Raw genomic sequence first — 13,041 nt, 5'->3', positions numbered from 1 at the left:
TATAAAAGAGCAATATTGCATGGAAACTTGGAATGTTAGGTCCATGAATAAAGGCAAATTGGAAGTGGTCAAATGGGATATGGCAAGAGTGAACGTTGACATTTTAGGAATCAGCGAACTAAAATGGACTGGAATGGGTGAATTTAACTCAGGTGACCATTATATCTACTAGGGTGGGCAAGAATCCCTCAGAAGAAATAGAATAGCCATCATAGTCAACAAAAGAGTCAAAAATGCAGTACTTGGATGCAATCTAAAAATGACAGAATGATCTCAGTTCGTTTCCAAGGCAAACCATTCAACATCACGGTAACGAAGTCTATGCCCCAACCAGTAATGCTGAAGAAGCTGAAGCTGAACAGTTCTATGAAGACCTACAAGACCTTCTAGAACTAACATTCCCAAAAGATGTTATCTTCATTATAGACAAGTGGAATGCAAAAGTAGGAAGTCAAGAAACACTTGGAGTAACAGGCAAATTTGGCCTTGGAGTACAGAATAAATCAGGGCTAAGTCTAATAGAGTTTTGCCAAGAGAACACACAGGTTATAGAAAACACCATCTTCCAACAACTCAAGAAAGACTCTACACATGGACATCACCAGATGGTCAACACTGAAATTAGATTGATTATATTCTCTGCAGCCAAAGATGGAGAAGCTCTATACAGTCAGAAAAGACCAGGAGCTGACTGTGGCTCAGATCATGAACTCCTTATTTCCATATCCAAACTTAAATTGAAGAAGGTAGGGAAAACTACTAGACCGTTCAGTTGTGACATAAATCAAATCCCTTGTGATAATACAGTGGAAATGAAAAATACATTTAACAGACTAAATCTGATACACAGAGTGCCTGATGAACTATGGACAGAGGTTCATGACATTGTACAGGAGGCAGAGATCAAGACCATCCCCAAGAAAAAGAAATGCAAAAAATCAAAATGGTAGTCTAAGGAGGCTTTCAAATAGCTGTGAAAAGAAGAGAAGCAAAAAGCAAAGGAGAAAGGGAAAGATATACCCATTTGAATGTGGATTTCCAAAGAATAGCAAGGAGTGATAAGAAAGCCTTCTTCAGGATCAATGCAAAGAAATAGAGGAAAACAATAGAATGGGAAAGACTAGAGATCTCTTCAAGAAAATTAGAGATATCAAGGGAACCTTTCATGCAAAGATGGGCTCGATAAAGGACAGAAATGGTATGGACCTAACAGAGGCAGAAGATATTAAGAAGAGATGGTAAGAATACACAGAAGAACTGTACAAAAAAGATCTTCATGACCCAGATAATCATGATAGTGTGATCACTGACCTAGAGCCAGACATCCTGGAATGTAAACTCAAGAGGGCCTTAGGAAGCATCACTATGAACAAAGCTAGTGGAGGTGATGGAATACCAATTGAACTATTTCAAATCCTAGAGGATGATGCTGTGAAAGTGCTGCACTGAGTATGCCAGCAAATTTGGAAAACTCATCAGTAGCCACAGGACAGGAAAAGGTCAGTTTTCATTCCAATCCCAAAGAAAGGCAATGCCAAAGAATGCTCAAAGTACCACACAATTGCACTCATCTCACATGCTAGTAAAGTAATACTCGAAATTCTCCAAGCCAAGCCTCAACAATATGTGAACTACCAGATATTCAAGCTGGCTTTAGAAAAGGCAGAGAACCAGAGATGAAATTGCCAACGTCTGCTTTATCATCAGTAAAACAACAGAGTTCCAGAAAAACATCTATTTCTGCTTTATTGCCTATGCCAAAGCCTTTGACTGTGTGAATCACAATAAACTGTGGAAAATTTTGAAAGAGATGGGAATACCAGACCACCTGACCTGCCTCATGAGAAATCTGTATATAGATCAGGAAGCAACAGTTAGAACTGGACATGGAACAACAGACTCGTGCCAAATATGAATAGGAGTATGTCAGGCTGTATATTGTCATCCTGCTTATTTAACTTATATGCAGAGTACATCATGTGAAATTCCAGGCTGGATGAAGCACAAGCTGGAATCATGATTGCCAGGAGAAATCAAATATGCAGATGACACCTCCCTTATGGCAGAAAACAAAGAACTAGAGCCTTTTGATGAAATTGACAGAAGAGAATGAAAAAGTTGGCTTAAAGCTCAACATTCAGAAAACTAAGATCATGGCATCCGGTCGCATTACTTCATGGCATGTAGATGGGGAAACAGTGGAAACAGTGGCTGACTTTATTTTCTTGGGCTCCAAAATCACTGCAGATGGTGATTGCAGCCATGAAATTAAAAGATGCTTACTCCTTGGAAGGAAAGTTATGACCAACCTAGATAGCATCTTTAAAAGCAGAGATATTACTTTGCCACCAAAGTCCATCTAGTCAAGGCTATGGTTTTTCCAGTAGTCATGCATGGATGTGAGAGTTGGACTATAAAGTAAGCTGAGTGCCAAAGAATTGATGCTTTTGAACTGTGGTTTTGGAGAAGACTCTTGAGAGTCCCTTGGACTGCAAGGAGATCCGACCAGTCCATCCTAAAGGAAATCAGTCCTGAATATTCATTGGAAGCACTCATGCTGAAGCTGAAACTCCAACACTTTGTCCACCTGATGCGAAAAGCTGACTCATTTGAAAAAAAAAAAAAAAAAAAAAACCCTGATGCTGGGAAAGATTGAAGGCAGAAAGAGAAGGGGACGACAGAGGATGCGATGGTTGGATGGCATCGCCCACTCAATGGACATGAGTTTGAGTAAACAGGGGAGTTGGTGATGGACAGGGAGGCCTCGTATGCTGTGGTCCATGGGGGTCTTAAAAATGCAGACACAACTGAGTAACCACAGCTTCTTTATTCTTTCATCCTGTCTTTGGACCACTAATTTGTTTCCATGTCTTTTTCCCAACTAGGATTCTTTTTATTTCATGTTTTTATCTGGTTACCATGTCTAGATTCTCCAAAATTATGTTGCATAATAGTGGCAAGTATGGACACTCTTGTCTTGTTTCTGATTTTAGAGGAAATGCTTTTAGTTTTTCACTAAGGGAACGATGGTGCTATGGGTTTGTCTTATATGGCCTTTATTAGGTTGAGGTATGTTTTCATTGACTTTTGTTTCTACATATATTTTGATTTCCTTTTTATTTCTTCAGTTATCTGTTTGTTATTCAGAAGAATATTGTTTAACCTCCATGTATTTGTGTTTCTTATAGATTTTTTTTTTTTCTTGTAGTTGACGTCTAATCTTATAGTGTTGGGATCAGAATAGATGCTTGAAATGTGTTCACTTTTTTTTTTTTCTTTTTAACTTGACATGTCTTGATTTGTAACCAAGATGTGATCTATCCTGGAAATGCTCCATGTGCACTTGAGAAAAAAGTGAAATCTACTGTATTTGAATGAAATGCCCTGTAGATATCAGTTATGTCCAACTGGTTCATTGTATCATTTAAAGCTTGTATTTCCTTATTAATTTTCTGTCTGGATGATCCGTCCATTGATGTGAGTGGAGTATTAAAGTCTCCCACTATTTGTGTTACTGTTGATTTTCCCGTTAATAGTTGTTACCATTTGCCTTATTTATTGGGGTGTTTCTATGTTGGGTGCATATTTATTTATAATGGTTATATCTTCATCTTGGTTTTATACATTAATCATTATGTAATGCCCTTCTTTGTCTCTAAAGTCTATTTTTTTCCAATATGAGTATTGCTACTCTTGCTATCTTTTGATTTTCATTTTCATGGAATATCTTTTTCCAGCCCCTCACTTTCAGTGTGTATATGTCCTTAGGTCTCTTGTAGACTGCATATATAGAGGTTTTGTTTTTGTATCTATTCAGCTATTCTCTGTCTTTTGGTTGGAATATTTAATCAATTTACACGTAAGGTGAATATTGATATGTATGACCCTTTTACCATTTATTGTTTTGAGTTTGTTTTTGTGGGTCTTTTATTTCTATTTTATTTTGTTTTGGCTTTTTGTCTAGCAAAGTTCTTTTAGCATTTATTGCAAAGCTAGTTTTGTGGTGCTGAATTCTCTCAATTTTTTCTCATCTGTAAATCTTTTGACTTCTCTTTTGAATCTGAGTGTGATCCTTGCTGGATAGAGTAATCTTGGTTGTAAGATTCTCCTTTTGTTGTTTTAAGTATATCTTGTCACTCCTTCTATCCTGCAGATTTTCTGTTGGAATATCAGCTGTTTATGTTATGGGGATCCCCTTGTATATTATCTGTTGCATTTTCCTTGATACTTTTAATACTAATATTTGTTCTTTGTGTTTAATTTTGTTAGCTTGATTAGTATGTGTCTTGGCATGTTTCTCCTTGGATTTATCCTGTATAGGCTTCTCTGGGCTTCCTGGACTTGGGTGGCTATTTCCCTTTCCCATCTTAGGGAAGTTTTCCACTATAATCTCCTCAAATATCTTGTCATGCCCTTCCCTTTTGTCTTCTTCTGGGATCCCTATGATTCTAGTGTTGTTATAGTTAATGTACCTGCACCTGAGGCTGCTGGAACTAATTTCCTTTCTTTTCTTTGATCTCTGATACTGTCCTCATTTATTTTTATTATTTTTTCTTTATTCTGCTCTGGTTCAGCTATTTCCATCATTCTAGCTTCCAGCTCACTTATCCGTTTTTTCTGCCTCAGTTACTCTGCTACTGGTTCCCTCTAGTGTATTTTTAATCTCAGTTATTGCATTGTTCACTGTTGATTGTTAACTCTTTACTTCTTCTAGGTCCCTATTAAAAATTTCTTGCATCTTCTCAATCCATGCCTCCGGTCTATTTATCTGTGCCCCTACTTTATTTTCAAGATTTTAGACCATCTTTATCATTACTCTGAATTCTTTTGCAGGTTTTTTTTTTTTTTTTTTTTGTCATGTGGGTTTTTACCATATTCCTTCATTTGCTGTATATTTCTCTGTCTTTTCATTTTGTTTAATTTACTTTGTTTGCAGTCTCCTTTCTGCAGGCTGGAAAGTCATATTTCCTCTTAATTGTGGGGTCTGATCCCCCATGAGTGGAGTTGGATCAGTGTCTTGTGAAGGTTTCATCATTCGTGAGATTTATGCCTGTATTTTGGTGGATGAAGCTGGATCTTGTCTCTCTGAATGGCAGTGTCATGTCCAGGAGTGTGTTTTAGGGTATGTATGGATTTGTTATGGCTTTGGACAGCCTCTCTGCTAACATGCAGGATTGTGTTCCTGTTTTTCTAAAGTCGTGGCATGGGGCATCTTCACTGGAGTTTGCTGGCCTTTGAGTGGGCTCGGTCTTAGTGTTGAGCCTTTGGGAGTGCTTTCATCGATTAAAGATACCTAGGATTAGGAGTTCTCTGGTGGTTCAAAGTCCTGGACTCAGGTTTCCCACCTCAGGCATTCAGTGCCAGCCCTTTACTGCAGCCACAAGACTTTACAAGCCACACAGCACAGAAGACAAAACCCCAAGACTGTTGGTGAAAACAACACGCAACAGCCCAGAACACCCAGAGAAACCCACACCAAAGTCATCCAATATTTCTAGGATGGTCTCTGAACCTGTCTGGGGCAGCATGAGTTCTACTTAATCTCAAATCTGTCCTTATTCCAGCTTGTACTCACTCCCAAGTTCACATTTGCTCCTAACATCCAGTCTCAGTCTAATTTGGGGTATTTAATCTTCTGCACCTGTGGCTGCTGGAACTAATTTCCTTTCTTTTCTTTTGTCACACAGCTCCTGGTGTTCCACTTTGGTTTTGGCCTGGCTCTGCTTGTATGCTGCCCTCAGGTGACTGTTCCCTGCTAAGACATAAGGGGGAAAAAACCAAGGCTTATTAAGGCTCCCTTGCTCAGTAAGGCTGAGGAGAGGGAAGGGTATGGCAGCCACAAAACCTGCACAGGTATAAAACTGTGAGATGTGGTTACAGTGTGAGACAGGTAGTATTCTCTCCAGAGGAATTGGTCTCAAGTCATGTATTCCTAGGAAGAGCCAAGCTGCTTAGGCTCCCAGCAAGGTGTGGGCAATAACCTATGCTTGCTTGCAGCTTGGTGGTAGCTTCCACCTCTGGGGTCAGGACCTCATCAGTGGTATTTTGTCTGCTGACTCAGGCACTTTCCCAAGTTTTGGCAGTGGCTGTGCCTTGTTTCCCATTCTAAGATCATTAAATGCACTCTCCTTTAATTCCACCTTTTAGGGCTCTGACCACTTTTGGAAGTGGCCAGTGGAATGCAAAGAATTAGAGTGTCCCAGCAACAATGACCTCTTGCCACTCTGGGATGCCCAGTCTTTCCTCTGGTCTCCCTCAGCTGTTGCAGTAGCCTTCTCATGGTATACTCACAGCAGCCAAACCCTGTCCTCTCCCTGGGTTCCTACACCCACATCTGAGCCTCGGCACCCTGAGCAGGAATGCAAAGATCCTGTATTGCCATTTTGTTATTTATTTATTTTGGTCTGTTTGATAGTTCTCTTGTTCCTGTCTTCTCCAGTTATATTTCTTTGCGATTTGATGACATAGTTGTACCGTGTGCTTTGATTCTCTTCTTTTTAACTTTTTTGTATCTACTGTATTTTTTGTTACTATGAATTTCCCATCAAATATTTTGGTTATAGTAGCCTGCTTTAAGAAATTAAAAGTGGCTTAGATCATATATAGAAACTCTATACTTTATTTTTCTCCACAAACTTTATGTAATTAATATTAGACTTTAGCTTTTTATACATATTATGTTTCTACTAACAAATTTCTATGATTATCCTGATTCTTACTGCTTTTGTCTGGTACTTATATTTTAATATAACTTCATGTTGTTTTTATTTGTTTGTTTGTTTACATATTTTTTTATTTCAAATAAAACTTCCTTAAGCATTTATTTGAAGGCAATCCTGTGTTTGTGTATGTGTGTTCTCATTCATGTCCAACTATTTGGGTTCCCATGGACTGTAACCCATCAGGTTCCTCTGTCCATGGGATTTCCCAGGCAAGAATACTGGAGTGGGCTGACATTTCCTTCTCCAGGGGATCTTCCCAAGTCAGGGATTGAACCTGTGTCTTTTGTGTCTCTTGCATCGGCAGACAGAATCTTTACCACTGTACCACCTGGGAAGCCCATAAGGCAAGTCTAATGGTGATAAATCCCCTTAGTTTTTTTTTTTTTTTTTCCCTTTCTGGAAAAGTCTTAACCTGTCTTTTATTCATGAAGTACAGTTTTGTCAGGATAAGCATTCTCTCTCTCTTTTTTTTTAATAAAAAATAAACTTTTATGGATACATTTCCTGGTTATAAAACTTGGGGGAAATGTAGAATAAGGCAAAATACATTCTGTGTTACAAGTCAGAAGGTAAGGTATTCTTTTTGGCAGTCTTTCAGTACATCCCACTCTCTCCTGTCCTGCAATACTTTCACTCGAAATCCAAACAAGTAATTTTTCTTGTACTGTTTTCATTTTTTTCCTTTATCTTTGACTTATGATAACTGGATTATAATGTGTTTTGGGGTAGACTTCTTTGAGTTCATTCAATCTGTTTAGATATTTTTGTACTTAATTAATCAAGCTATCAATGTCTCTGCCTAGAATTGTGAAGTTCTCAGACATTGTTTTTAAATAAACTTTCAGTCCCATTGTCTTTTTCTCCTTCTTGTATCCCCTTTATGCACATAGTACTACACTCGATGATGTTGCCTAAATTTTGCATTTATTCCTCACTTTTTTTTCACTCTCTTTTTAAAAATCATTTTTGCTTCTGTGACTGGATAATTTGAAATAGCCTGTCTTCGAGTTAGCTGATTCTTATTTCTATATGATTGAGTCTGCTATTGAGACTTCTATTTTATTTTTCAGTTCAGTAACTATATCCTTCTATTTAAGAATTTTTTAATGGCTTCTATTTATTAATTATGGCTTCCTTAGTGGCTCAATTGTAAAGAATCCACCTGCCACTGCAGGGGATGCTGGTTCGATCCATAAGTCAGGAAGATCACCTGGAGGAGGAAATAGCAACCTGCTCCAGTGTACTTGCCTGGGAAACCCATGGACAGAGGAGCCTGGTGGGCTACAGTCCAGGAGATGATAAAAAATGTTGGACATGACTTAGTGATTAAACAGCAACAATTTCCTTATTAAATTTCTCATTTTGTTCATGTATTTTCTTCTTGATTTTATTTAATCTCTGTCCTGTTGTATTGGGTTGGTCAAAATGTTCTATCATTTTTTTAAGTAAAAATAAAAGACACATTTTTCATTTTCACCAAGAACTTTAATGAACAACATATTCACCATTTTCTTCCACTACTTTCTGCCACTTTTCAGGCAACTTTATAATTTCATCTTCCCTAAACTTTTTATCTTTTTGAACAAAGAACTCTTCCAGGTGCTTTTTACAGTCTTCCAGGGAATGCAGTCCTAAAGGGAATCAGTCCTGAATGTTCATCGAAAGGACTGATGTTGAAGCTGAAACTCCAGTACTTTGGCCACCTGATGTGAAGAGCTGACTCATTTGAACAGACCCTGATGCTGGAAAAAATTGAAGGCAGGAGGAGAAGGGGACAACAGAGGATAAGATGGTTGGATGTCATCACCAACTTAATGGACATGGGTTTGGGTAAACTCCTGGAGTAGGTGATGGACAGGGAGGCCTGGCATGCTGCAGTCCATGGGGTCGCAAAGAGTCAGACATGACTGAGCGACTGAACTTAACTGACTGAGGGAATGCATTTTTTTTTTTTTTTTTTTCATTAAGAGAATGTTGTAAAGTCCAAAATAAACGGGCATCTGAAGCTGCAATGTTTGGTGAGTATGGTGGATGAATCAGAACTTCCCAGCCAAACTGTAACCATTTTTGCCTGGTCATAGCATTAAATTGATGGAAAATTATGCATTTTATGTTAATTAATTCTGAATGCTTTTCATCAAGTGCTACTTCCAGTGTGTCTAATTGGTAGCAGCAGTGCTGCTACTGTGGCTAAGTCGCTTCAGTCGTGTCCGACTCTGTGCGACCCCATAGACGGCAGCCCACCAGGCTCCACCGTCCCTGGGATTCTCCAGGCAAGAACACTGGAGTGGTTTGCCATTTCCTTCTCCAATGCAGGAAAGTGAAAAGTGAAAGGGAAGTCGCTCAGTCGTGTCTGACTCTTCTCGATCCCATGGACTGCAGCCCACCAGGCTTCTCCGTCCATGGGATTTTCCAGGCAAGAGTGCTGGAGTGGGGTGCCATTGCCTTCTCCAAATTGGGAGCAGTACTTGCAATTAATTGGTTTTATGGAAAGAGTTCATAATAGAAGACTCTCTTCCAATCCCACTATATACACTTCATTCAACTTCGGCCTATGGTGTGGTTGGCAGTGGTTCATTTCACTTGTCCCACAATTTCTTCCATCCCACATTATTGTACACTATCCATTTTTCATCACCCATTGCAATTTATTTTAAAAATGAAATGCTTTTGTTATGTTTAAGGAACAAATTGTATGCAGAAATGCCATCAAGAAGGTTTCTTTTTTATTTTTTTTTCCACTTAACTTATGCGGAACCCAAACATCAAAGCAATGAATATAACCAAGCTGGTGCAAATAATTTTCAACACTTGATTTGGATATTTTGAGTATGTTGGCCATCTCCTGATTGATATATAATTTATTGTTCTCAAGTAATACCTCAATTTGATCACTAACTTAAATGGTCTACCAATTGTGAAGCATTGTCCAGTGAGAAATCTCCAGTATTAAACTTTGCAAACTACTTTTGACATGTTAGTTCAGTCACAGCACCTTCTCCATAAACTGCACAAATCTTTTTTTTTTTTTTTTCATTTCAGTTGCATTCTTTCCTTTCTTGAAACAATAAAGCATATTATGCCAAAAATGTTGCTTTTTCCTTCCATCTTCAATATTAAAATTCTACATAAAAGCTAACAAATTTGAAATGATTTTTAGTGCAAATTGACATGACAGTTGTCAAAATACTATCTAATCATATTTTGTTTTAATTTATGTATTTATTTTAATTGGAGGATACTGTTTTGACAGTTAAAGACAACCAAGTGCTACTAGAGCCATCTTACTGAATGAAACAATGAAAATTTTGGTCAACCCAATAGTTCACTGAGCTTCTTTAAGGTAGTTGTTTTTTGTTTGTTTGTTTTTATTTTTATTGGGCTCTAGAAAATGTGTTGGGAAATATCTCCCCAAGTTAGAGAGAGATGTCCATTCTAATATTCCTGGGATAGCTTTGAGAGATTTTTCTTTTTCTTGGAGCTGCTGCTGTCTCTGGCAGTAACCTCTTCAGTTCCACTACTGAGTAACTTCTCCTTGAAAGACAATTTCTTCTTTTAATTGGGGACCCTCTAGTCTCCTGACTCTTCAGAGTCACTAACTGGTTCCTCTTTGGGGAAAGATTTCTTCCCCTTGGGAAGATTCCACTGCCAGCTGTCTCTTCAAGATTACTACTAACTAGGTCCTCCTTCGAAAAAGATTTTTTTCTGCAGTTTGGAAAAGGAGGCATATGGGTCTTCCATCCTCCTGAGAATCCTTCTGGGACTTTTTCTTTTTCATTTTTGGGGTCTTTCACTTGTCTCCTCACACTCCTCTGGGGCACTACTGCTTTCTGAAGATGCCAGGGAAACTGAAGCCAGCCTTTTCTTTTCCGTCTTCAAGCATTTCCTCTCCTGTTTCTCTAGCTTCCTAGTAATCTTAGCTGCTGCTTCATCTGCCTGAATCATTGCCTCCTTCAAGACATGCAGATTCTTTTGTGGAATCTCTCCAGTCTCACAGAAGGACAGACACTCCTCAACATGTTCTAGAAGCTTTTCCCCAAATACACTGGTGGGTGTACATCAGAGAAGCAATCAATTCGTGAGGCAATACTGCATTTGTTTGCCAGGTATTGGGAAATGTAGGCTTTGTTCTTGGTAGCTGCTTAGTCAATGAAAGTAGAATGGAAAATGAGTTCATATTTTGGGGTGTTATCCATTGTCTTCAAGGCTCTGGAAATTTGGTCTCTTTGCTGGGCCCAGAGAATCACTCAGACACCAGCATTAGCCTTCACCAGCATTGCAGAGGTCAGTATAGGTCAGAAAGAAGGTAATTGTTTTGAATCCATTGTTAATCAGTTCATGGATCTCCATTTCTTTAAGGTCAGTTACTAGAGCTTTCTTAGTTACCTTTGATGGTATGTTTGTCTTACTCTGTATGATCTGTGTAATTTTGCTTGGATATCAATACACTGGCAGGTGCAGACAACTTTTTTCAGTCTTTAAAGACTGATTTTTACATGTAAAGGTCTGCTGGGTCCCTAAACTAACAGGACTACTTCTAGGATCGCAGTTGAGTTGAGTTGGAGCCAAGCAACAGTTGCACTGCTGAGTCCACAATTTGGTGTGTAATGGTTGGACCCGCTGCCAAGGGTATAGGTGGTGTGACTTCTGTCAGATTTCCTGGCAGATAGAACTGCCTCTCGGGCTTTGGTCTCAGATCAGATCAGATCAGTCACTCAGTCATGTCTGACTCTTTGCGAACCCTGAATCGCAGCACGCCAGGCCTCCCTGTCCATCACCAACTCCCGGAGTTCACTCAGACTCACGTCTATCGAGTCAGTGATGCCATCCAGCCATCTCATCCCCTGTCGTCCCCTTCTCCTCCTGCCCCAAATCCTTCCCAGCATCAGAATCTTTTCCAATGAGTCAACTCTTCGTATGAGGTGGCCAAAGTACTGGAGTTTCAGCTTTAGCATCATTCCTTCCAAAGAAATCCCAGGGCTGATCTCCTTCAGAATGGACTGGTTGAATCTCCTTGCAGTCCAAGGGACTCTCAAGAGTCTTCTCTACCACCTCAGTTCAAAAACATCAATTCTTCGGCGCTCAGCCTTCTTCACAGTCCAACTCTCACATCCATACATGACCACAGGAAAAACCATAGCCTTGACTAGACGGACCTTTGTTGGCAAAGTAATGTCTCTACTTTTGAATATGCTATCTAGGTTGGTCATAACTTTCCTTCCAAGGAGTAAGCGTCTTTTAATTTCATGGCTGCAGTCACCATCTGTAGTGATTTTGGAGCCCCCAAAAATAAAGTCTGACACTCTTTCCACTGTTTCCCCATCTATTTCCCATGAAGTGATGGGACCGGATGCCATGATCTTCGTTTTCTGAATGTTGAGCTTTAAGCCAACTTTTTCACTCTCCACTTTCACTTTCATCAAGAGGCTTTTGAGTTCCTCTTCACTTTCTGCCATAAGGGTGGTGTCATCTGCATATCTGAGGTTATTGATATTTCTCCCGGCAATCTTGATTCCAGCTTGTGCTTCTTCCAGCCCAGCGTTTCTCATGATGTACTCTGCATATAAGTTAAATAAACAAGGTGACAATATACAGCCTTGATGAACTCCTTTTCTTATTTGGAGCCAGTCTGTTGTTCCCTATCCAGTTCTAACTGTTGCTTCCTGACCTGCATACAAATTTCTCAAGAAGCAGGTCAGGTGGTCTGGTATTCCCATCTCTTTCAGAATTTTCCACAGTTTATTGTGATCCACCCAGTCAAAAGCTTTGGCATAATCAATAAAGCAGAAATAGATGTTTTTCTGGAACTCTCTTGCTTTTTCCACAATCCAGCGGATGTTGGCAATTTGATCTTTGGTTCCTCTGCCTTTTCTAAAACCAGCTTGAACATCAGAAAGTTCACGGTTCACATATTGCTGAAGCCTGGCTTGGAGAATTTTGAGCATTACTTTACTAGCATGTGAAATGAGTGCTTTGGTCTAGTGGGGCTCTAGTCCCATAATTTGTGACAAGGCCAGTTCTGGGACTCCAGTTGGGCTTATGGGCAGCAGGTCTGTTACCATTGATGCAAACAGGTGTGGATCATGCCATGTCCTGAACAGTCTCTCGCAAGATTTTGTATATGGTGATAAATAATATGGACAACTAGAACAAAAAAAAAATTATCAGAAATGAGGGGGGAATGATATCAGCACCATGGTGGCATAAGACATCCATCCTACTTTGTTTCCCCTTATCACAACTAATTAGATACCAATACACAAACAAAAGTGCTATTATGGAGATTGTGTGATCCAGCATCATACACCAAGAGATCTGA

At 39.3% G+C, this 13,041-nt stretch overlaps 1 non-coding gene across 1 annotated transcript; it reads right to left on the bottom strand.

The window, feature by feature from the left end:
• Positions 1-10,963: 10,963 nt before the first annotated feature.
• On the bottom strand, positions 10,964-11,054 carry LOC138986568 (small nucleolar RNA SNORD86). The gene has a single exon (XR_011463381.1). It is a non-coding gene; the product is annotated as a small nucleolar RNA SNORD86 (small nucleolar RNA).
• Between the last annotated feature and the right edge of the window lie 1,987 nt (positions 11,055-13,041).

The sequence above is a fragment of the Bos mutus genome, chromosome X, assembly GCF_027580195.1.
Source record: "Bos mutus isolate GX-2022 chromosome X, NWIPB_WYAK_1.1, whole genome shotgun sequence".
NCBI lineage: Eukaryota > Metazoa > Chordata > Mammalia > Artiodactyla > Bovidae > Bos > Bos mutus.
Note: the sequence above shows the minus strand (reverse complement) of the source record. Positions and strands in the feature narration are given on the sequence as shown.